Below are 25,188 nucleotides of genomic sequence, written 5' to 3'. Positions count from 1 at the left end.
AAAAAATGAAAAAAGAGAAAATGAAAAGAAAAAAATGATGGTTAATATAAAGACAATGAGCAGTCATGATGTTTCCATCATTATCCACGGCTTATACTAGACGTTGCCATATTTTTTCAAAAATACAAAAAAGATATAAAATATAAAATACAATCAAAAAAATAATGAAAAAGAAAAAAATAAAACATAAAAAAGAGAAGTATCGACTAGAGATAGAAGAGACAGAAAGAGAAACAAAAAAGAAAAAATATGAAAAAAGAGAAATAGAGGTTAGATATAGAAAAGAGAGTAAAAAGAAACAAAACGAAAGGGAGACTATGAATTGTAATATTGAAAGTTAAGTTTGGGCACTCCTATTTTGCTGAATTATAGGCTTTTTCTATAACTGTATGCTAAGCAATACCAGAGTATATGCAGGGAAAATTAGTTTGCACAACCGTCTAGTTTTTGCTAGATAAGTTGAATTCAAGAACTCTCAGTTGCTTGTATCTAAGACGTGTATACAATAGTATTAACGTTTAGTAACCATTATAGTGGATAAATTTCTGTTAAAACTTATAGGATCAATAATTAGTATTCATACTTTCTGTTATATGAGTTAGTTAACAGTTGGTTAACATTGTTACTTAACACTGTTGCATTGTTTGTTAGTCGAGTCTGTTAAGTGTGTCAAGTAGGATAGTGAGCTGGTCACTTGATTAAGTTGTTAGGAAGCTTCTATATAATCACATTTTAGTCATATGAATCTATAAATAGGTGGCATGAACTCATATTGTACGTAACTAACATACAAGTTTCAATCTTAGCTCATTTTCTCTCTTCTTCTCCTTCTTCTCATCGAGCTCAGTAACTGCTGCAATGGTATTAGTGTTTGTGAGAGAGAGTGATTGAGATATATTTTACCATGGTATCAAATCCACGCGATCATGGAACTGGAGAAATAACAATTGAATGTCAATACATCTTTAATACAGTGAGTTCCTTCTATCTGTGATTTCTATTTGTGAGCTAGTGAGCTTAGAGGAGTTTAGATCTCTATATACAAGTGGTGTATTTTGAGATTTCTATGACATTTTTATTCCAATATAGTTGTATCCTACAAAATATACATGGCACCTAAGATTGATCCTAGTGGCCTAGGAGCATCAGATGTAGTAGGAGCTGCATTGATTCCCATTAAGTTGACTGGTTCATAGAATTATGGAATTTGGTGTAAATCTATGAAGATTGGACTATTGGGAAAGAAGAAGTATGTTTGTGTGACTGGTACTTGTAAAAAGAACACATACAGAGAGGAATTACATGATTAATGGGAGATATTCAATGCAGTATTTCTTTCATGGCTGATGAGTTCAGTAAGTGAACAGTTACTCAGTGGTATTGTGTATGGAAAAAATGCCTATGAGGTATGGGAAAATCTTTAGAAGAGGTTTGACAAAGTGAATCATATGAGATTGTACCAATTGAACAGGGAAATCAACAACCTACACCAAGGCACTGACTCGGTCTCAACCTACTTCACTAAGTTAAAGAATTTGTGGAGTGAACATAATGCGGTTATTCTAGCTCCATCATGTAATTGTTCTAAGTCTAAGGAGTATGTAGAGCACTTAGATTAGTTGAGGCTAATACAATTCCTAAGTGGACTAAATGATACATATGACCAAGTAAATAGACATATATTGATAAAGGGAACAACACCTACACTTAACCAAGAATATGCAATGATTATTAAAGATGAGATCCAGCAACTTGCTTGTGTTGTAAATATTATTCATAAAACTAAGCCTATTCCTATGCAAGTACATAGAAAATATGCAAATTCTAGATTTGGAATAGGAATCAGGCATCAACCAATTATGGAAGCCAAGATTAAAAGGTAAAAGATATGATTGTTGTAACTTCACTGGCCACACAAGAGAAAACTATTACAAATTGCATGGATATCCAAGTGATTGGAGAAACAATAAAATAAGTAACTACAACAATCCAAGGGGGTATAAAATCAAGAACTCTACAATGGTCAAGGTGGAGGTGGTGGAGGTGGTAGAGATGGACAATTAGCTATTAGTCAAAATACCAGCCAGTCATTAGCTCATAACTTTATTAGACCTCAAGTAGAGAAATCATACTTGGCTGATCAAACTGGTAACCAGGAAAGTAAAGGGAACAACAATGCTGGTCTGTTAAAGGGATAAGGTTTCTCAGAAGATGAATATAGACAGATCATAGCATTGATCAACAAAGAGACAAATGACTCAGAAAAAGCTAATATGACAAGTACTATTACTTGTTTTTTTAGTCATGTTGTTCCATATGAATGGATCATAGGCTCTAGAGCCATACATTATGTGGTAGCACACAAGGATATATTCTCACACTATCACAAAATTGACAACACAATGTGTGATTAAGTAAACCTACCTACTGGAGCCAAGGTGGATATATCACATGTAGGAGAAGCACAAGTTCTGAAAGAAGAGGTTGTAAGGGATGTGTTGTATGTTCTAGATTTTAAACTGAACTTGTTATGAGTGTCTAAAATGACTAGGAAACTCTCTTGTTTTGGTTCATTCTATCTTGACTTTTGTGTACTTTAGAACCTTTATAGTGGCAAGGTGAAGGGGATTGGTAAGGAAAAAGAAAGATTATACATCCTCAAAAATGTATGTGGAGAGAATAGAATTATCAATAATGTGGCTCATCAAGGGCAGGATACAGGAGTAGAGATGCATGAGTGCAGTCTGTGGTATATGAGGCTGGGACATCCCTCTTCCCAGGCATTAAGAACTTTCAATCTATTAAGACACAGTAGTGATGTACATATTCTAAATAAGTGTTATATTTATCCATTAGCTAAATAAACTAGACAAATCTTTCCTCTCTGTATATCTAGATCTTCAAAATGTTTTGATATTGTACAGATGGATCCTTGGGGGCCTTATAAGACACCTACTTTTGAAAAGAAGTACTAGTTTTTAACTATTGTTGATGATCATAGAAGATATACATGGTTTCATCTACTACAATTAAAGTCTGAGTGTATTGTAGCCATAAAAAACTTCTTTACTCTAATTCAGAATCAATTTAGTGCTCAAGTGAAAATATTAAGGTTAGATAATGGGAAAGAGTTCCTTAATTCTAAATGTACAGAGTTGTTTCAGACCTTGGGAATAATACATCAAAGTATCTTCCCATACACACCACAATAAAATAGTGTGGTTGAGAGACAACACAGACAGATATTGAATGTCACAAGAGCCATTAGGTTTCAATCACAGGTGCCTATGAAGCTTTAGGGATTAAATGTTAAGGCTATTGTGTATCTTATTAAAAGGTTACCATCCTCAGCTATTGAGGGTGAAAGTCCTTATGAAATATTATTCTGTAAAGTCCCATCACTAACACACCTAAGAGTTATTGGATGCAAATGCTATGCTTCAGTACTACCAAAGGGTGATAAGCTCTCTAAAAGAGCTAAAGTTGCAGTATTGAAGGGTTATTCTACCACTCAGAAGGGTTATATATTGTCGGATTGGTGTACTAACAAATTGTTTGTCATAAGAGATGCAGTGTTCAAACATGATTCATTCCTTTTTGTAGAGTACCCAAGCTCAGAATCAACTGTTGATTTCCTTAAGCTGAGTTTATCTTATCATACTAATGCAGTAATAGAAGTAGATACTTACACAGATCCTGATAATCAATCATATGATCCACAAGAGAAAAGTACATCACCACATAATCTTAACAGTATCCAAGATGAAGACACTCATAACTTCACCAGCAAAGATGAGCCATCCTTATCACCTGCAGAAGTTGCTCCAAGAAAATCATCTAGAGTCATCAAACAACTTGTTTGGTTGTTGGACTATGCATTACTAGGGAAAAAGAGAAACCAGATATCCTATGGAAAACTATCTATCTTATGCTAATACTAGTTCAAGATACCAAAGTTTTATGTCCAGTCTATCAACAAAAGTAGAACCACAATCTTATAATGAAGCTGGCGGAGATAAGAGGTGGATTAAAGCTATGAAATAGAAGGTTAAAGATCTTGAAGAAAATCATACTTAGGAGGTAGTTGATATTCCTCTGGACAAGAATATAATTGGATCAAAATGGGTCTACAAGATCAAGTACAATGCTAATGGAGAAGTAGAAAGGTTTAAGGAAAGGTTGGTCGCCAAGGGTTACAGCCAACAGGAGGGACTAGATTACCATGACACATTCTCTCCCATAGCAAAAATGGTTATAGTGAGAAATTTTATTACTTTAGCTGTATCAAAAGGGTGGTGTATGTACCAAATGGATGTCTATAATGCTTTTCTACAAGGTGATTTAGATGAGAAAGTGTATATGGAAATGCCAGATGGTTTCTTGGAGGGAAGTAACTCAAAGTTTGAAGATTAATCAAGTCATTGTATGGACTTAACCAAGTATCAAGGCAGTGGAATATAAAGCCTACTGCAGCATTGCTCAATACAGCATTCTCTCTGAGCAGATATGATTATTCACGCTTTACCTTAAAGAAGTCAAAAGGTATGGTGGTGGTTTTAGTTTATGTAGATGATCTTCTAATAATAGGGGATAATACAAACATGATTAATGCAACAAAAGTTACTCTCCATCAGCAATTTATACTTAAGGATCTAGGTGAGCTTAAGGACTTCTTAGGCATTAAAGTGTTGAGGTCTGCAAGTAGAGTAATATTGAACCAAAGAAAATATATATTGGAGCTTACATCTGACATAGGGCTTGTTGGTGCTAAGCCATATCTTACTCCATTAGATATTAATATCAAGCTAACCTTTGTTAAAGTGAATGAAGCAGCAGGTGTTAAAGGAGATATTATTCTAAGGGATATAACATCGTATCAAAGACTTGTTGGAAAATTGTTGTATGCAAGAATAACAAAACTTGATATCAGTTATGAAGTACAAATAGTAAGTCAGTTCATGTAACAACCTAAAAAATAAAATTTGGAGGCAGCAAACAGGGTGATAAGATATCTAAACGAAATTGTAGGACAAGGTATATGGCTCCAGGAACAACCTACTACAGAGTTTGTTTGTTGGTGTGACTCAAATTGCGCTGCATGTCCAAATACTAAGAGGTCTGTTATAGGCTATATGGTGCAGTTTGGTGGTTTATTGATATCCTAGAAGTCCAAAAAATAGAACACTATCTCCAGAAGCTCAGTTTAGGTAGAATATAGGAGCATGGCCTAAGCTTTGGTAGAAGTAACATGGTTGGATGGACTGTTTGTAGAATTAGGGATCCCTATAACTAAAATTATTATCATCTTTACTGATAGCAATTCAGCTATTCAGCTAGCTGCTAGCCCCATATTCCATGAGAGGACCAAACATATTTAGGTGGACTGCCACTTTATTAGAGATAAGATCAAGGAAGGGTTGGTTCAACCCATGTATGTGCAGATAAATCAACAGGTTGCAGATATCCTCACAAAGGGCTTGAGTCATGATCAACACTTACATCTCCTAAGAAAGCTTGGTGTGCTCAACATTTTGCACCCTGTAGCTTGAGGAGGAGTGTCAAAACTTATAGTATCAATATTCAGTATTCATACTTTCTGTTATATTAATTAGTTAACAGTTGATTAACACTGTTAGTTAACTCTATTGCATTGCTTGTTAGTCGAGTCTGTTAGGTGTGTCAAGTTGGTTAGTGAGCTGGCCACTTGATTAAGTTGTTAGGAATTTGTTACGAATCTTCTAGATAATCACATTTTAGTCATGTGAGTCTATAAATAGGTGGCATGAACTCACATTGTACATAACTAACATACAAGTTTCAATCTTAGATCATCCTCTCTCTTCTTTTCCTTCTTCTTATCGAGCTCAGTAACTGCTGGAATGGCAGTTATATGTGTGTGTGAGAGTGCTTGAGAGATATTTTAACAAGTTTAGTTACTTTAATGTGGCAAACAATAGTTGTGACTTTACTACTATCATAAGTAACGTTCAACGACCATATATAAAGAGTTAATGTTTTGGGCACTGGCAATGTAAAGAATTACAAATAGTCCACTCTTGTTGACACTTTTGTGAGGCAAAAGGAAGAGAAGATTCATCCTGAAAGGATAGTGCAACAACAACAAGATACTCTATAATCACACAAGTGGGGTATAGGAAGGATAGAGTGTACACAGACCTCAACTCTATTTCATGGAGGTAGAAAGCTTGTTTGCAAAAGACTCCCAACTCATGTAACACATATATAAGATAGGAAGAGAAAACAAAACTAGAGGAAGAATTATAACGCATTCAAGAAAAAGGATCTGTAACAACAACAAAATAATATGTCAACCAAAGGATAAGAAACAATTTGTCAGTCAAAATTCCATTTTGATCATTCATCAATTTCTATGTAAAAATAAGCATCTGCTAAAAGAAGAATCAGATGGGAAAAACAGTGCTTAATGGGAAATGAACTGAAATATCTTGAAGAAGGCATAAGTGTGTGATGATAGATCCAACACTTGAAGCCCCAACGGGTAGGAAAGAAGTTAATGTAATATACTAATAGAGATTTGCCTGGAGGTATGGACCTAAGATGAATCCATTTCTCCGCAGTGTACCTCAAACTTGTTTGGAGATATAGATCTAAGACCTAAGTATGCTCTAAATTAACAGGCAGTTAATTAAGATGATCATGATGAGTTCCCACTAACATAAAGTCTCTAGCGATTGAAACCGCGACCAGAACTTATTATGCTCTCGCCCACTGAAAGGAAGATTATATAAGTTAAAAGTAATATTAGAATATCATATTTGAAGAGGTAATTTAATGTACGAAACAAGTCAATGAATTTATATACCTGTGTAGTCTACCTCATACTTGTCTTCTCCCATCAATTATGTAACATATTCCTTAATGTTGAGGGCTGACTTTTTAACCTGGGAGCTCTTTTAATACATGCACAATACAATGTAAGTAATTCCTCAAGCTTGGTAAAGGATTCAATTGCAATAAACTACCATGCAGAAAAAGACACACCAATCAAACTTAGAGATTTGATATTCTAGAAGGTGACTTGTTCCATGTTCCATTCTCCCCCTCCTAGATGTCTGCGCTTGATAGTCATAGCCTTTGAAGGCTGGGTGGTGATGTCCCAATTCTTGGTACTGCATCGAATTTCAGATCGAACCCACCCAATTTCAGTTCTTTCAAGCTCAAAGGGAAGTGAAAATCGAACCGATGTGCATGTCTATGCCCAAAGCGGACAAAAATTACGGTAACTTGTTCAAGTTTATTAAGGACATCCAATCTTGGAAAATAATTTGCTGCTCCACTGCTGAATAATCCATGAGGAAATCAAGGGTTCAAAGATTGAAAAACCTTCTGAAAATAATCTATATGTCTACCGAATAGGAAATCTTAAGTAACTTTAATGTTCTCAGATTCTCTAACTTTGTTGGTTTGTCAATATCCAAAAAAAAAAAGACAGTACAATTACCGCTGAACACATTTCGTAGCTTTTCAAGATTTGAGATACTACGTGATAGTACTGAGATTGGTCCCAGGTTATACACCTCGATCTAGATTTTCTAAATTCTAGAGGTTTGAAAGTGAGGGAGGGAGTGCTTCTTCCTCCATCTAAATGATTAAGCACCTCAAATGAACTAGCATGCCTATTTCATTTAGCAAAGAATCCGTCAAATATGCTTTCTTCAGGTCCAACTTTTTATGAAGCCTCAAGTGTCTTAAATGACAATGGTAAGGAAGAGGTTCAAAGAAATGTTCATATTTGTTAAGACTAGTGCCTCAAAAGTAGGATATTAGTCATACTTGTTGTTGTAATTCAAAATAAAACTTCAGAGTTGGATTAAGTTAAGCTAAATAAGGCTGCAATCTTGCAGAATCTGGTTTTATTACAATTGTTGATCTGCTATAATTGTTAGAGATAACAAGCCCATGCATCGCGCGGATACATATCCCAGTTCACCAATAATGTTGTCAACTCATTCAAAAAGTTGATCAACAAAAATGTTCCTATATGTGAGAAAATTTTATGTGTTCTTTAAAGAACTAAAGGTGTGTTTGGTATAGGAATTTCAAAAGCCATGTGTCCTTACTTTTTACTCTTTCATTCCATTTTTTATGTTGTACCATTTTCTTTTTAATCCATCTAAAAAAAATATCATATTATTATATTTAAAATAATTTTATTTTAAAATATCCATTTTATCCCTAATTGAAATGATGAATAACCCAACAAATATCTAAGAATTATTTTAAACCTATCATGTCAAACGATGCCAAATAAAATGAAATAAACAGAGTATGATAATAAAGTGTTGAATTAGATTCTATAGACTTTTACTTATATTCATAATCCATACGACATTTTTAAAAATAAGCCACATTGTCCTAACTTCAATCTGATGTTGCATTAGGATCCCCTCCATGTATGAAGATCCTTTTTGTTTAATCCAGTATAGGCTTAAAATAATAATAGTCAATCAACTTTGAGTTTAAATTACACTTATCAATACTATGGTGTTTACCTTTCGTAGCTTAATTTTAAATATGTTTGTTCTTCTATTTTTTCATGCTTCTCTTTGTTTCTATTTTTTCTTTATTGTTGCTTATATTTGATTTATACATTTGCAACTATTTAGTATTATTTCATTGTGTTGTGACTTAACTCATTCTTTGTTACTTCTATCGTCTATAAAATATATAAAATTAAGATATCATACACATAAGAAAATCAAGTAGATTGAAAAATAAATAAGACGCAACAAATCGTCAAAATATAGTGCTATATTTGTCCTCTTCCCTTTCAAAACCTTCTCTTCATAATTCTTAAAATAATGACTAAAATTTCAAAAACATTATAATCTTTTAATGATATCACCACAAATTCATCCTTTTCCTTTCATATATCACTACTCCATTTTAATTAATTTTACCTGATAAAGCCTATGAATATCATTTATCAAATTAATGCTTACAAAAATGAAACTGAACAAAGACATGTAAATATTGGTTTGAATAATGAAATATTTACATGTAAACTGAGCAAAAACATGTAAACACATGTATGTGTATATTCTAATACGTGTATATTGAGGATTTTCTTCCTTGGTATTGAAATGAAGATACGAGTAAGATTCAAAAATCTATTGCAAAAAAAAATTGTTACCTAGAAGAGGTAAAGCCAGTGAATGAATTGCCGTGTAACTTCATCAGAATCGAATGCAACAATGAGGTCTTATTCAAAGATAATTGATAATCACTTTTGATCAAAATTTAAGAACATATAAATGGTTAGAAGTAATTATATGGTTAATTTTTATAGAAAGGACGATTGGATTAATTCAAAACCAAAAATAGAAGTTAAAATCTATTTTAAATTCAAAAATCTCAACTGGTTAAGATAATGTCAAATCTATAAATATGATTAGGCTTAATTAGTGGAACAGTTTCAATTTCAAAATTCCTATCTTCTTTTGGTCTTTTAATTATTCTGTAAAACTTAACATCAATAAGCAATGAAACTTAACCTAGCCTTTTTCTCTTTCTTTTCTTAGTCAACAGATTTGTATCAAGAGCATTGTCATCTTGAGGGAACTATGAGAAGACAGTGAATCAATATAACTTCTTTCTATATAACCATTCTTTAAAATGTTGTCTTAAATAGTTTATAGGAAATGAATTCTGAAACAAGCTTTGTAACTTCACTTGTCTTCAACGGTAAGAATTATCTTTTAGGTTCGATTAGCAGTTCACACACACTAAATCTATGGAGAGGATGAAGAAAACTAGAGGGAGATTTCTTTAAGAAAGAGAGAGAGAATTAATTTTGTGGTAATACTCGTGGGTAACCTCCCCAGCGGATGGGCTATTGATATTAATGAATTAGAGTATGTTCAATTACATAGAGAAATGAGAATAAAAGGTACAGCCTAAAATTTAGAAAATTAGAATATAATTTCTCAAAGGTTGAACAACATGAACATTAATATATAACATTACGTCATATATTAATCAGGCTCCACAACCTAAAAATTATCCCACTTGGGAAATTAGAATGACGGTTCACCTTGAAGCACTAGACCTCTGGGAAGTAGTAGAAGAGTACTAGGAAGTAACTCCTCTTGGATATAATCCAACAATGAATCAGATAAAACATCACAAGGAGAGAAAGACAAGGAAAGTCAAAGACAAAGCATGTTTTTTCTCCGTAGTATCTCCTTCAACTCTTACTAGAATTATGCAAATGAAATCTGCTATAGAAATTTGAGAGTATCACGAAGAGGAATACCAAAGAAGTGAAAGAGTGCAAAATATGCAAGTGATGAATCTGATTTTAAAATATGCAAGTGATAAATCTGATTCGGGAACTTGAAATAAAGAGAATGAAAGAATCAGAAACTATAAAAGATTATGCAGATCAACTACTCAACTTAGCCAATAAGGTGAGATTGTTTAGTAAGGATTTTACTGATGAACAAATTTTTCAAAACATTCTTATCACACTTTCTGAGAAATATGAAGCCAGAATCTCTTCTTTAGAGAATTCTAACGATTTATCAAGCATTACCTTTGCAGAACTTATTAAAGCTTTGCAGGCATTGGAGCAAAAGAGAATGATGAGGAAAAAAGGTTTTATTGAAGGTGATTTTCAATCTAAATCATAGAACGAGTTAGAAAATGGAACAAAAAAGAACCACAAGCAAAGGCAAGGCAATAATAATAACAATCGGGGAGTAATTAATTCACCCTGCTCTCATTGCAAAAAGAAAAATCACTCTCAACAAAAATATTTGTGGAGGCCAAATGTCCAGTGCAAAAAATGTGGTCAACTAGGCTATGTGGAGAGGGTATGCAAGTCAAAAATGCAACAAGAAAACGCCAAAGCTTCTATAAATCAATATCAAGAAGAGCAATTATTTGTTGCAACTTGTTTTGCTAACAAAAGCACTTCTGAAAATTGATTGATTGATAGCGAATGTACATATCATATAACCATTGATCAAGAGCTCTTTAAAGAGCTAGATTGATCTGTTATCTCTGAAGTCAAAATTGGAAACGAAGAATATTTTGATGGAAAAGGCAAAGGAACAGTTGCAATTCAAAGCCCTACAGGTTTGAAACTTATAACTGATGTTTTCTTTGTTTCTGATCTTGAACAAATACTCTTAAGGGTTGGCAAGCTACTTGAAAATGGTTTTAAAGTGTTGCTTAAAGAAAAAGCAAATGTCATCAAGGATTCTGATGATAAGGAGATGTTCAAGGTCAAGATGAGAGGAAGGAGTTTTTCCTTGAATCTATTGGACGAGGAGCACGCAACCGTTGTCTGATTGGAAAATGATTCATAGTTATGGCACAAAAGACTCAAACATCATCCTCATGATTCAATACTCTTCGTGAAAGAAAATCAACTTGCAAAAGGTCTCCCGAGCTTTGAGAAAAATCTTTCTGGTTGTGAAGCTTTTCAGGAAGAAAACAAGGCTTCCTTTTCAGAATTCATCATGGAGGGCAAACAATAAAATGCAACTTATTCACTCGAATTTAGGTGGACCTTAGAAAACACCATCTTTAAAGGATAGTAAGTACTATATTGCCTTTATAGATGATTATTCCAGATATTGTTGGATTTATATTTTGATTTTTAAATCTGAGGTCGCTGATGTATTCTTGAAAACTAAAGCTTTTGTGGAAAATCAGAGTGACTGCAAAATTCAGGTGATAAGAATAGATAATGGAATCGAGTATCTTTAGAAAATTTCAACAAATTTTGGAATGAAGAAAGAATCGAGCATCAACTAACAGCACGTTATACTTCCCAACAAAATAGAGTAGTGGAAAGGAAAAATAGGATACTAATAGAGATGACAAGGTGTTTGCTCCATGAGAAAGGGATGCCAGAGAAATTTTGGGCTGAAGTTGCCCACACCGCAGTATTTATGCTAAACAGATTGCCAATCTAGGCTTTACAAAAGAAGACACCATTTAAGGCTTGGCTTAGTTACAAAACCTTAATAAAAAATCTGAAAAATATTTATTTATGTTTGTTTTTCTTATGTACCTCAGATGGAAAGAGATAAACTGGATAAAAAAGCTGAACCCAGAATCTTTGTAGGATATAGTAGTCTATCAAAAGCTTACAGCATCTATCGGCCTTAAAATGTCAAACTGATTGTTAAAAAGGATGTCAGATTTGTGGAGAATAACACCTGGAGCTGGCAAGATAATGAAAAGACAAAGAATGTAGAATTTCTAAATGATGATGCTGATGATATATACATCCTTATTAGTTTTATAACATCCTTATTGTCTCTTTCTTTCAAATCAATAACTTCAATGAAAATTTTCTGCAATAAGTTTTCCCCATTAAGTTCCTGATCGACTGAGCACTGTGCACGAATGTCAAAATGACAAACAACAGACTTATCTTTATAAACTTTGTAAAACAAAGTAGTTTTTCCAAGACCTAGCATGCCGACTATGGAAATTACATCTATCTCAGCTGGCCCACTATTGAGCTTCCTAATTATCCACTTTTTCTCCTCCACAAAACCAGTAATTGTTTTACCAACTATTGAGGACTTGATTTCAATTGGCTTGTTGTGAGTGTTTGTAGAAATGATACTTGTATTCTTGGAGATCTGCTTTTGTACCTCTTTTTGATAATCTTGATTTTTTCCACAATATCAGGAAGTAAGAAGATAAGTTGTAATAGAGAAGGATCTCTGGCAAGAATTGAGTTAATCCGAGTTTTCGACTCATATGCCACATCGAGAATATGAGTCCAAAGATCTCTATACAATTCTTGCTTAACTTTACCAAAGAACAATTTAATGATTTCCATGTCTTCTTTCACCTACCTAATTCGTTATTTTATTAGAGCAACTAAATAAGCATTGGAATTGAGCAAGTTAGTTAAGTTTCTGAGAAGAAGAGTCATGAAGAGTGGTCCATCACTCAGCGGGAGGCTGAGCTGGTATGAGTCTGTGCGGGCTTTCATGAAAACATTCTTGAGATCTTCCTTCAGGAGTTCAATTTTTTCTGGTAAGTTTAAACTTGCACCACCTATTTCATTCATATTCTCTTCATTTCTTGAGTTCACTCCTAAGTTGCGAACAAGAACAAATACCTCCTTGGTAAGTGCTTCAACACATGCCAAGAAAAAAAACTACTTGTAATGATGAATGATGTCCTCGGGCACATCTGAAAGAATAATCGAAAGTAACTCTATCATGATATGAATGTTTCCCACTGAGGTACTAGGAGTAATATCATTAACCATATGTTTGTACAGATAAATTAGAGAGTCTCTAACAATTTCCAGAGAGGCTTCTCGAGTGTTCCTAATGAAGCAACCAACTTCTGCCGATTTTGAAGCTTTCAAATTTGTTTAATAGATGTGCATAACCTCTAGTTCAATGGGTATAATATCCACAAGCAGATTGGCCAGCTTGAAATTAAATTGGGATACATATGATTCATCTGTTTCCTCTGATCCATTGAATTCATCAAGATGATAATCCAAAAGAGTAAAGCAGAAGCTTACTACTCTCTGAGCCATAAATTGAAGATGAGGTAACACATATTCAATTGTCTCATACTAATACGACCTTTTACTTTCAACCGATGAAATCTCTTAAAATGTTAAATAATTTTTGAAAAACTAATATTGAATCAACTCAGACTAACACTTGAGTAGATATTGCAGATACATGAGGATAGCATCAAAAAGCTCAACCAAATGATCCTCGATCATGGGCACATGACATGATTCAACATAGTTATGTGAGCTAACATAATTTTTGATATTTTCCTGGAGGTAAGGAACATCATGATCCATAAATTTAACCAGCACGCCTTCTCCACACTAATGAAAAAGTGACTGAACCAGATCATGAATCTCATTTGATATGCAAGACAAGATTTTGTCAATACAACCTTCTGAAAGGAAATAGCAATATTGATGAAAATGCGGAAACAAATGTCATCTCTTCAATTCAATCCATTTTAAGAATTGAAATTTTCATACGACCGTTATTTAATTTTTCTATGAAATCAAGAATATTGATAATGCCCTCACGAAATACAATGGATGACACCTACTAAAGAGACCAAATATTGTCTCAAATTGTCCATGAACTGAATTACAACATGTAGCTAATAGAAATGCAGAAGATGTTATGATTGAAAAGCATATACCCCAAAAAAAAAAAGAAAAACAAGATGAACACACAGATTTACGTGAAAGTCCTTGACAGGAAAAGCCACAGGTAGAGGCAGAGGAATTTCACTATAACGGATGGAGAATACAATGAGGAGAATGACGTATTTTCTAAACTTCCAAAACTGTCCCACTAATTGCACTTATATAATGTGTGTGTACAAATAAATCCTAAGCCCAAAAACAAACTGGTCCATATCGACCCGATCCCTATGCTACCACAACTGACATCACAAAAAATCACAAAGATGGGTTGCACTGCAAAATATTTAGGGCCGGATCAACAGAATTCAGGTCACAAACTCTAATAATATCCACCTTGACACAAATTCAAATTCAGAACTCAAATCCATCTCAAGAAAACTCTCCACGTTTTCTACAAAAGCCCCTAAGGGCGCATCTTAACTGTTGACACCAATCAAGTCCAAGCAATGCACAAACTTGGCACTTGGTAGTGTCTTGGTCATCATATCAATAGGTTTATCATGGTTACTAATCTTGCATACCATAATATCACCAGGAGCAATAATTTCACGCATAAAATGATACCAAACATCGATGTGCTTTATCCTTTCGCGAAACATATGATCTTTTGTAAGGAAGATAGCACTCTGACTATCTCAAAATATTGTCGTAATCTACATGTCTTTGCTAAGTTCACCAAACAAACCCTTCATCCAAATAGCTTCCTTGCAAGCCTCTATAATAGCCATGTACTCTGCCTCAGTAGTTGACAAAACAACTGCAGTCTGTAAAATAGTTTTCCAACTGATAGCACAACTACTAATGGTTAAAACATAGTCCTCTTTTTATCAAGGTCTCCTACAAAACCAGAATCAACATAACCGATCACTCTATTTCTATTTTTCTCAAACTACAAACAAACATCAACAGATCCATGCAAGTATCTGAAAATCCACTAAACTGCTTACCAATGTTATTTACTAGGATTTGTCATGTATCTGCTAACTGCACTGACTGCATATGATAAATCTGGTTGGGAACACACCATCGCATACATAAGAGACCCAACAACACTAGAGTATGGAACTCGAGACATATCATCACGATCATCATCTGCATTTGGAGATAACATGGCTAAGAGTTTAAAATGAGCTGCCAATGGAGTACTAAAATTTTTGGTGTTTTTCATATCGAACCTATGAAGCACTTTCTCAATATACCTTTTCGGACTCAAGTATAACTTACACTTCTCTTTATGCCTCAGAATTTCCATGCCAAGGATCTTCTTTGCTACCCCTAAATCCTTTATCTTAAAATCCTCACTCAGCTGGGATTTTACTCTTCCTATCTCTCTTATATACTTTACTGCAATCAATATGTCATTAATATACAAGGGAAGATACACGAACGAACCATCACTTACCTTCTTGAAATAGACGCAACTATCATAACAACTCCTTTTAAACTTATGAGAAGTCACAAAGGAGTCAAACCTCTTATACCACTATCTGGGCAACTGTTTTAAGCCGTAAAGGGACTTTTTCAGTAAGCATACATAGTCCTCCTTTCCTGAGACTACAAAAGCCTTTGGTTGTTGTATATAGATGTCCTACTCAAGTTCTCCATATAAGAATGCAGTCTTGACATCTAACTTCTCAAGTTTAAGATCATTCATGGCCACAATAATAAGTAAGGATCGAATCAAACTATGCTTTACAACTGGAGAAAACGCATCTGTGAAGTTAACACCTAGAACCTGACTATAACCTTTAGCAACTAGTCTTGCTTTGTACCTAGCATCTTCAACTCCTGATGTTCCTTTTTTCTTTTTAAATACCTACTTGCAACGGTCATCTTTCTTATCTTTAGGCAATCTCACCAAATCTCATGTTCTATTCTTATGAAGTGATTCTATCTCCTCCTGCATAGTAATCATCCATCATCAAGAATTATCACAACTAACTATCTCTGAGTAAAAAGAAGGTTCTTCACCGAAATTAATACCTTTTGCTAAATTTAATGCATAAGCAACCAAATTAGCTTCAACATACTTTTGAGGAGGTCTAATATCTCTGTTAGTCCTGTCTTTAGCAATAGAATATTATGGCATCACTGGTAGTGTAGAAGAAATAGTATCACTCTATATCTCCAGGGTAAACTGAGAAGTAGACACTGGTGTGGACTCTTCTCTAATCTACAATTCAACGTGGGTGCTTGAATTTTTTTGATTCATGACACTAAACTCATTTGGGGGCGAAGCACTAGATTTGGAGGAAGCACGAAACATGGAAGTTTCATCAAACACAACATCCCTGCTAATTATAACCTTTTTGCTTTTTGGACACCAAAACTTATATCCTTTAACAACAGACTTATAAGCCATAAATAAACATTTGACAGATCTAGGTTCCAACTTTCCATTATCAACATGAACATAAGCAACACATCCAAATATCCTCATAACAGAGTAACTGGGAGGAGTACCGGACTATACCTCTTATGGGGTCTTTTTGTCAATCGCAATTAAAAGAGGGTAGTTAATAAGAAAACAAATTGTGAAAGCAGCTTCGGCCCAAAAAAAATTGGGTAAACCAATATTAGAGAGCATAAAATGCACCTTCTCCATTATAGTCCTATTCATTTGTTCAGCCATACCATTCTGTTGCCGAGTACGACGAACTATTAAGTGCCTTACATATAGCACCCCGTAGCCTTCTCAACTTGATACCACCCCTAGTGCTAACTTAAGACACTTAGAACCTTAAAAATAAAACTAAGTGTTGGATAATTAGCCTCATTTTGACCTCTCAAACTTTGATGATTTTATTTTCAACTTTTTCAAAAGTGTATTGTTGATTTTAACGTTGAATCATGATTGGAGTGGTAAGAAGTATATCTCGGGTGAGTTTCAAAATTTTTTGATAAGCGTAAGGGGAAGTTTGGATAACCAAAATAGTAGCATCCCTCAATATGCCCACATCGTGCACTCCAAAATAGTGCTATAGATCCCACATCGTGCACTCATTCCTGTGCTATGAAGCCCATTCCAAGCCCTCCATCGTGCACTCTAAAAATTTCTAGCTTATAATTATGCATAATTAAGCGCAATAAGGTCATTTACCTCACTCAAAACCGTCCAAAACATATGATTTGAATCCCTAAAGATCATTGTACATCTTTATTCTCTTTTATTAATTTCAAGAAAACCCTAGAGACCCAAAGATTAAGAATCAAGCTCTTAGGTCAAGATTTCCAAGAAACAAATTAAGAATTTAGTTCTATCCTTTGAATTAGGTCATCTAAGGCACATGGAGTTTTCCTAAACTACATGGGAATGGTGAAATCATTTTAATAATGTTTGAATGTTAAGAAATTTTGTATTTACAAAGGTTCTTGAATTTGCATTGACAATGACGTATTGTGAATCCTTCGATGATAACGTTTTGGTCTTAAGGCCTTCCCTTAAATCTTAATTTTTCTTGTGTATATGTATATATGTAATTTTTAGTTTTGAAATATGAGTTGAGAGCAAGAATAATGAATTTTTCCTCTCTTATTGATTTACTCCTTGAATTACAAATTATGGGTTACTAAAAGTGCCTGTTTAAGTATAAGTCAAGAGCTTTACTATCTTATTTGAACTTTGTATTGATTGAGAATTGAAGAGAGGGATAACTTCTTATTTTTAAATGTTAAATGTGAAAATCAAGGAATTGCATGGTTGTTTTGAGAAATTGACCACCTCTTGCCGAAATATTGAAAAGAGAGAATCTTTGCATGGTTTGACACATGTTTTGAAATATGAATCCTCTTTTATCATTTGAATTGGTGGTCTGAGCATTGTTTTGAATAAAAGAGATGTACATGATATTTTATGGCTTAGAAGATATGAATTGCAAGTCTTGGTATGACGATATCAAAGCAGATGAATGTCATAACAAAGTAAGATTTTTAGATTTTTGATTTCAAAGAATGTATGCCTTAAAAGTTAAAACGGGCTTAAAGAGAGTTAGGTGGTTACTCGAAGAAGACTTGAATTTAGATAACTCGTAGCCCAAAATCGTGTTTTAACGATACGGGTTTATTATGTCCCCAAGAGGGACCATACACTGGCCTAGTTCCCTTTGGTGTATTGAAGATAAAGATTCTAGCCCTTGTGGCAAACATGGGTTGGGGGCTTGGCCGCTGAGTTAAGGGCGGATTCCATATAGCCCATGGGATTATAGAGTTGTAGGGTTTACCACCTAGCTCAGAAGTAAAATAAAATAATGAGTCGTGGATTTCAAATAAATGTTCTAAGTCTTGTAAATATGCCCATGTGTTTTCCACATAACTTATGTAAAGAGTTTATAAAATGCTCTTGCTTATGTTGTATAATAGTCATTATTTTGGATTGCTCTGTCTACCAGTACAAATGTATTGACCCCTTATATTTCAAGATATGAGGCACAGTCCTAGGTCCCATTTAGCAGTAGACTTATGTGTCAGAACTTTCAGTTGGTGAGCCTTCTCTATTTCGGAAGGCCTAGTTATTAGATTTCATTATCTCTTTATGTTTTATGATCTAACTGGGGGCCTTATCCCAGTTCTAGATAAGATGTTGGCTTTGTTGTATTAGAGATTTTGTAGACTGAGGTTAATTCTATTAGAGATGTATGGATTTTATTCCAAATTTGTTCAACTGAATTATAATATTGACCATGATTTTGTGTTGTTGTGTACTTCCATATTTTTTTTGTTTTGTATATGAATGTGTGCATATTTCCAAATAGTGAAGGGCACTCGAGCCTTCATGGTTTGGGATACTCGTCGCAGCCAAGGCCTCGGCTCGGGTCATGACATCATAATTCCTTCTGACATGCATGGAACATTAAATTTATTAGAATATGACTCTAAACCATTATCAGTCTATAGGCAATTTACCTGCTTTCCTATTTACTTTTCAATCATAGTCTTCCACTCCTTGAAAGTAGGCAACATATAATTCTCTTGCTTTAGGAAGAACACCCAAACTTTTCTGGAATAGTCAACATGTAATTCGCACCTCCTATGGAAGGTACTCTAGAAGGACCCCAGAGATCATAATGAATATAATCAAGTGTGCCTTTAGTTGAGTGGATGCCTTAAGTGAATTTGACTCTCTTCTGCTTCCCAAAAACACAGTGCTCAAAGAACTCCAATTTTGTAATACTCTGGCCATCAAGAAGTCCTCCCCTACTTAGTTCAGTCATCCCGTATTCACTTATATGTCCCAAGCGTATATGTCAAAGTTTAGCAACATCACTATATGTTAGAGAGGAGGTAGAAAAAGTTGCATCACCTGCAACCGTAGAGCCTTGCAAGACATACAAATTTGCAGTCTTTCTCTATCCCTCCATCATAATAAGGGCACCTTTACTAACCTTCTAGTGTACTTATATCTGTTTGAATCGAGGGTACTCAAGGAAATAAGACTTCTCTTCAAGTCAGGGATATATCGTACATCACCAAGTGTCCTCACAACCCCATCAAATATCTTAATCCAGATTGTTCCAATACCAGCTATCTTGAAGGGTGTGTTATTTCCCATCAACACAACACCTTTAGAGACCATTTCATATGTTGTAAACCAATCCTTATTGCGACACATATTAAATGTGCAAGCTGAATCAAAAATCCAATCCTCACAGGGCTTGGAGTTACTATCAGAAACTACCAAGAGTTCTCCATCACTACCGCCATCTTTAACAAAATTGGCTTCACCGGACTTCTCTAGTTGTCTTACTTTCTGGTTTTCAACTTCCTGTTTATTTCTATTCTGTAACTTATAACACTCAGATTTGATATGGCCTTTCTTCTAAACGTAATTATAGTTTTTTTTGTTTTTGGATTTTGACCTATTTCTATCATCACCTCTGGAGCTCCTCTCATGAGTCCTTCCTCGAACAATAAGACCATCTCGTTGAGTCACTGACCAATTCACAAGATGTTTCATCTTCTCCTTAGAAAAAAATGCATCATAGACTTCATCTAGGTTCAGGGTATTACGACTTTATAAAATCGTATCCCTAAAGTTTGAGTATGATGTAGGCAGAGAACACAACAAAATCAACCCTAGATCTTCCTTATTGTACTTAACCTCCAGAAATGATTTCCTTAAATACAGATAGGTGATCCTCTAAAGACATACCCTCAGATAGAAAATGGGAATAAAGTCATTATTTGAGATGCAACTTACTAGTTTGGCTCTTTGTTATACATAACGATTCTAGTTTCAACCACAACATAGTGGTTGTGGTCTCCTTCAAAACATCCTGTAGAATTTGATTGGATAAATGAAGATAGGTCTGAGATAAAGCGTTTCGATGCTTGTGCCATTTATCCTCCTATGTGCATGATGAGGGCATCTTATCAAACCCTATTAGAGCATCATCCAAATACCTCTGCATGAGCACAGTACGCATCTTAACTTGCCATAACAAAAATTTGGTATTGCGGTCCAACAACGGAATATCATACTTCATGGTTTCCATCCCAAAGAAAATAATTGATTACTCTAATACCAGTTTGATATGATCAAATAAAATAAGCAATACCACAAGAAAAAGAAAAAAAAAGAGGAACACACAGATTTACGTGAAAATTCTTGACGGAAAAAACCACGGGCAGAGGCAGAGGAATTTCACTATAATGGATGGAGAATACAATGAGAAGAAGTATATTAATTAGAACAGATGCCTTTGTACAAAATCAAAGAAAGATGAATATATACTGGAGATAGTCATTTGATTTTCAACACTGTTTTGAGTCCCTTACTGTCTACAGAATGGTCTGGTGGTTTTCTTGAGCACTATTTTGGGTTTGAATTATAGGCCCAAGCTCCAAATCGTTATAAGCACTATTTTGCACATTAAATCCAACCATAAAATGACACGTTACCCAATCTGAATCAATGCCCTTAAACCAACTTAGCCCGGTGTAAAATTCAGCTTCTTATATAGAAACTACATAAAAATGAACATACTTACAAGACTAACTTAATTATGTGAAATGAAAAAAAAAAAAAAAAAGAAGTATAAACAAATGTTGCATAACATACCGATGATATGTTTGCTTCCACTTCCCCTTTTTCTCCTCCATTTCCTCTTTCCATGTCTGTAGCTTTTACTAGTCAAGCCGGACTAGTTCTTAAGATCTGATAATGTATTGAAAGTAAAATAAAGAACACAAAAACTTAATAAATCATAGAAGGAAACAATTTACTGCAGATATGGTCAGACATCTACGACAACAACATACCTAGTGTAATCCAATAGGTGGGGTCTGAAGAAGGTAGAACGTACACGAACCTTATCCCTATGTGTGGTATTCGACAGACTATTTACGAAAGTAGTTCAGACCAGATTTAAAAGGACAAAACAAAAGAAATGAAGACACCGCAAAAGATAGGGGAAGCATTCTGAAGCATACAAAGAAAAGGAACGTATCCAGACGACTCATAATAAATAAATAACAAAAGTATTGTTTTTCGTGTTGGAATCAATTTTTTGCATGTTCTCTATAACACAATTTTTCTATAGCAGCAAAAATATTCAGACAAATAATGTCGTTATAAACAGATTTGATGGTACTATTTTATTTAGGGATCTATTTAGAGACTAATAATTAAAATTTAAGAGAGAAAAATTGAATCATATGTTCAACATCGTGCAAGAGTTAATTTTAAAATAAGAGTGGTTCAAGAATATATAATCATACCTTTAAATTTCAACAAACCTGCCAAGACGAAGCTGTGTGAAATAGTACACGAGGTGATTCAGAGAGAAGCTAAAGTAAATGGCTAAACAGGAATTTCAACAGTAAAAAAAAAATCAAACACTCCATCATAATAAAGTTGTTGAGATTATTCCACTAAGGGATTTATTACTTTAGGTTTCTTTTTGATTATTAAACTAACTCAAGCGTACCGACCTGTTTTGTTTCCTTTTTTTTCCGCTGGGTTTCAGGCTCGACTAATTCAGACTTGTTCATGCACAATAAACCGGAAGCATCTTATTTTCCATTTTCAAGACTAAAACCTTATATCTATGGTTAAAGGTGAAGGCATCATATCTATCTTACCGTAACTCGAATGATACCTCTTGATTTCTTTCTTTTTTTGGGATATTTGTCCGGTGTTTAGTTCCGCTTTCGAGTTTCATTAATCTGGACTTCCTCTGCCATAAAGCCATTAAAAAGGTGAAGGATGAAATTATTTTTCTTACTCAAAAAGGTTATGAAAAAAAAATTGACTCAGACACCAACTTTTATAATACATAGTTGGATTAAAGAGAATGTAATGTCCCACATAGTGCAGGACTGGGGACTACTTTAATCTCCATACGATTTGATGTTTAAAATGATAAATCACATTAGAAAAAGTAGTGTGAGTACGTTATTAATTATTTATAAATCAAATTTCACTAATTATGTCCATTGATTAAAGGAAAAAGACATAAGTTACCCCTATGTAATTGCACGTAAAAGTCATTTACCCCTTTGTATTTTTCTACTTTTGTGGACACCGTTGCAGATCAGACCAAATAGGAACCTTACCTAATGAGACTGCACAAAAAGTGAAAATTAAAGCATGATTAAGTGGAATTCTTATTTGGTCACATGGGCTCGTTTGATACGTCAAATAAGAATAAGAATTTTGGAAATAAAAATTGAGATTAAATTTTAGTCATATTTGGTTCGAGGTATTAGCTAATTCCCAGATTATCTTATTTCACTATGTATACTAAAATGACACTATCCCATCTACAAGGTGAGATAAAATAATGTCAGGAGATATCCTTACTCCATTTAGCATACAAAACAACCCTTAAAATTGATTTAAAAAACTTTGGAATCTAGAGAAGGGTATAAGGATGGGGACTAAGTGGGTGAAGTGTGGTGAGGGTAGATATAGTAGAGTGAAAAAGCTTATTCAAGATTTGGAGGTCGCGGAGGCGCATGAACGGATATCTGAACCAGTGTTCCTAAGGGTTCCGAGCAAAATGTATGACCGTTTACAACATATATAAACAACACATGCTGATCCTCAAGCATGAAGTTGTAATTGAAACTTTGTGATAATTGAAATCCATGTTCAGTTATATATGATCCCTCTTCCTTCATCCCTATGTTGTTATTTTCAAAATGCCCCTTCTACTTGCTTTTACTGACTATCATTATTATAAGCATAATACGTAGATAGACAACTTCACTTGATCCTTAACTGACAACTAAATACTACAACTTTTGTATGTACATCTAGTCACCTCTACTCAACCACAACATTTCTTATAGACACTCGACATTGACGCAGCACATAAATTTTGGAAGATTTTAGATGATCATATTGTAAGGTAGAACTCTTATTTGGCAGTTCAGACCAAGTTAAGGTGACTGTCTATGCCTGCCAATTCCAAGTTAGGCATTGGAACTTGCTAGTTTCATGCTTTGCTGTAACAGAAGATTATAGCTGCAACACTTTAGAAAAATCTAATAATACATCAGATCTCATGGTAATGAAAACGGGCATACGTATGATATCAAGAAAATACTAATATTATACAGGATGAAGTTCCCGTAGAACTTGATATTTGCACCTTACATCAAGCTATTGTCTTCTTCCGTAATTTCTTTAATGTATTTCTTAATCTTTAATGCCGGCTCTTCAAGAAGAGTGTTTTCACTCAATTATATAAACTTGATAACGCTAAAATTACACGTCAATTTAGTGCAAGGCGATCGTCGTCAATATATTTACCCAACTTTGGAGTTGGGGTCGAATCCACGAGGAACAATGTGAGTGGCGATTAAACTAATTTGAAACTATTAGCTACAAGTTGAATTTAAAAAAATGTTGCAAAAAAATAAAATGGGGGGTTTTATCAATCAAACAATAATTAAATTTTCGACTTGCTTTAGAGCTGAAAACTAAAATTCCATTGGTTCAAATCAGTGATAGAGAGGAACAAGGGTTGTGATCACTATAATTATTAATCTCCATTTTATAATAATTATAGTATTGGGTTCTCATGACTTATGGGAAACACCAAATTATCAGTTTCGACAGTCTATCTAAATGTTTCTCAACTTGCCTAGATGTTGAACTTCCTAATTCTCTCCAACTTAGCAAATCATTCTATTCATACTAATGTTATCTCAAGTTGATCAAACTTGTTACAGCATTAATCATTAGATGGGAGCTTAACCTTCCCAAATCCTTGTTGATAATTTGCTACCTTTTGTTTATTTCTCAATTCGAGCAAATTAACATAAGGCGGGATTTATTTTTTGCAACCAATAAATAACAATCATAACAAAGGAATTATCAAGATGTCCCCACAATCACTCAAACTCTAACCAACTATTAAATCCATGGGGAAATAATCATAGATCCCACAACCCTAGTCGTGGGTTTTAGTTCCACATGAGAAAAAGAGAGAGCAATAATTATAATCATCATTAAAAGTAATTAAACTTACAAAAGGTGAAGTCTGAAGTTGATTCTCTTCTAAGTTCAAGAGAAAATTTCCACAACCAAATCAAAGAGTTTAAAATTAAATTGTAAGTTAAGAGCCCCCAATGAGAAGTGAACTCCTTTGGAATAAGTTCCATCTGTTTCAAGATGATCAAGATGATGAATGAAAACCAAAATCACAAATCACAGCTTTTTTCTCAGACTGGCGTCGTGGGTGACGGCTTATCAGGAGTCCGACGACTTATCAGGAATGTCGCCATCTCCTCCTCACTTTTGAAAATCTCTACCTTAGGTTGACGATGAGGCATGATGGCTTATCAGACCTTTGATGACTTATCACAGATGTTATAACATCTTCACTTCAATTTCTCAAGCACTACCCAAGCCTGACAACAAACCTGATGGCTTATCACAACTCTGATGGCCTATCACAGATATCATCACGTATTCCAGTTAAAGTCCATTCTCTGTACTTCTGATATCTTATCATAAGGCTGGCGACTTATTA

The 25,188-nt window shown here is 34.3% G+C and overlaps 1 long non-coding RNA gene across 1 annotated transcript; it reads right to left on the bottom strand.

The window, feature by feature from the left end:
- Nucleotides 1-279: 279 nt before the first annotated feature.
- LOC124895782 lies at nt 280-22,275 on the bottom strand. The gene is made up of 4 exons (XR_007051875.1): nt 21,926-22,275; nt 21,267-21,362; nt 6,845-6,932; nt 280-6,750 (listed from the first exon to the last, which is right to left on the bottom strand). It is a non-coding gene; the product is annotated as an uncharacterized LOC124895782 (long non-coding RNA).
- Between the last annotated feature and the right edge of the window lie 2,913 nt (nt 22,276-25,188).

Source organism: Capsicum annuum, unplaced genomic scaffold (assembly GCF_002878395.1).
Source record: "Capsicum annuum cultivar UCD-10X-F1 unplaced genomic scaffold, UCD10Xv1.1 ctg996, whole genome shotgun sequence".
Classification (NCBI taxonomy): Eukaryota; Viridiplantae; Streptophyta; class Magnoliopsida; order Solanales; family Solanaceae; genus Capsicum; species Capsicum annuum.
This window is presented reverse-complemented; position numbering and strand designations above follow the sequence as displayed.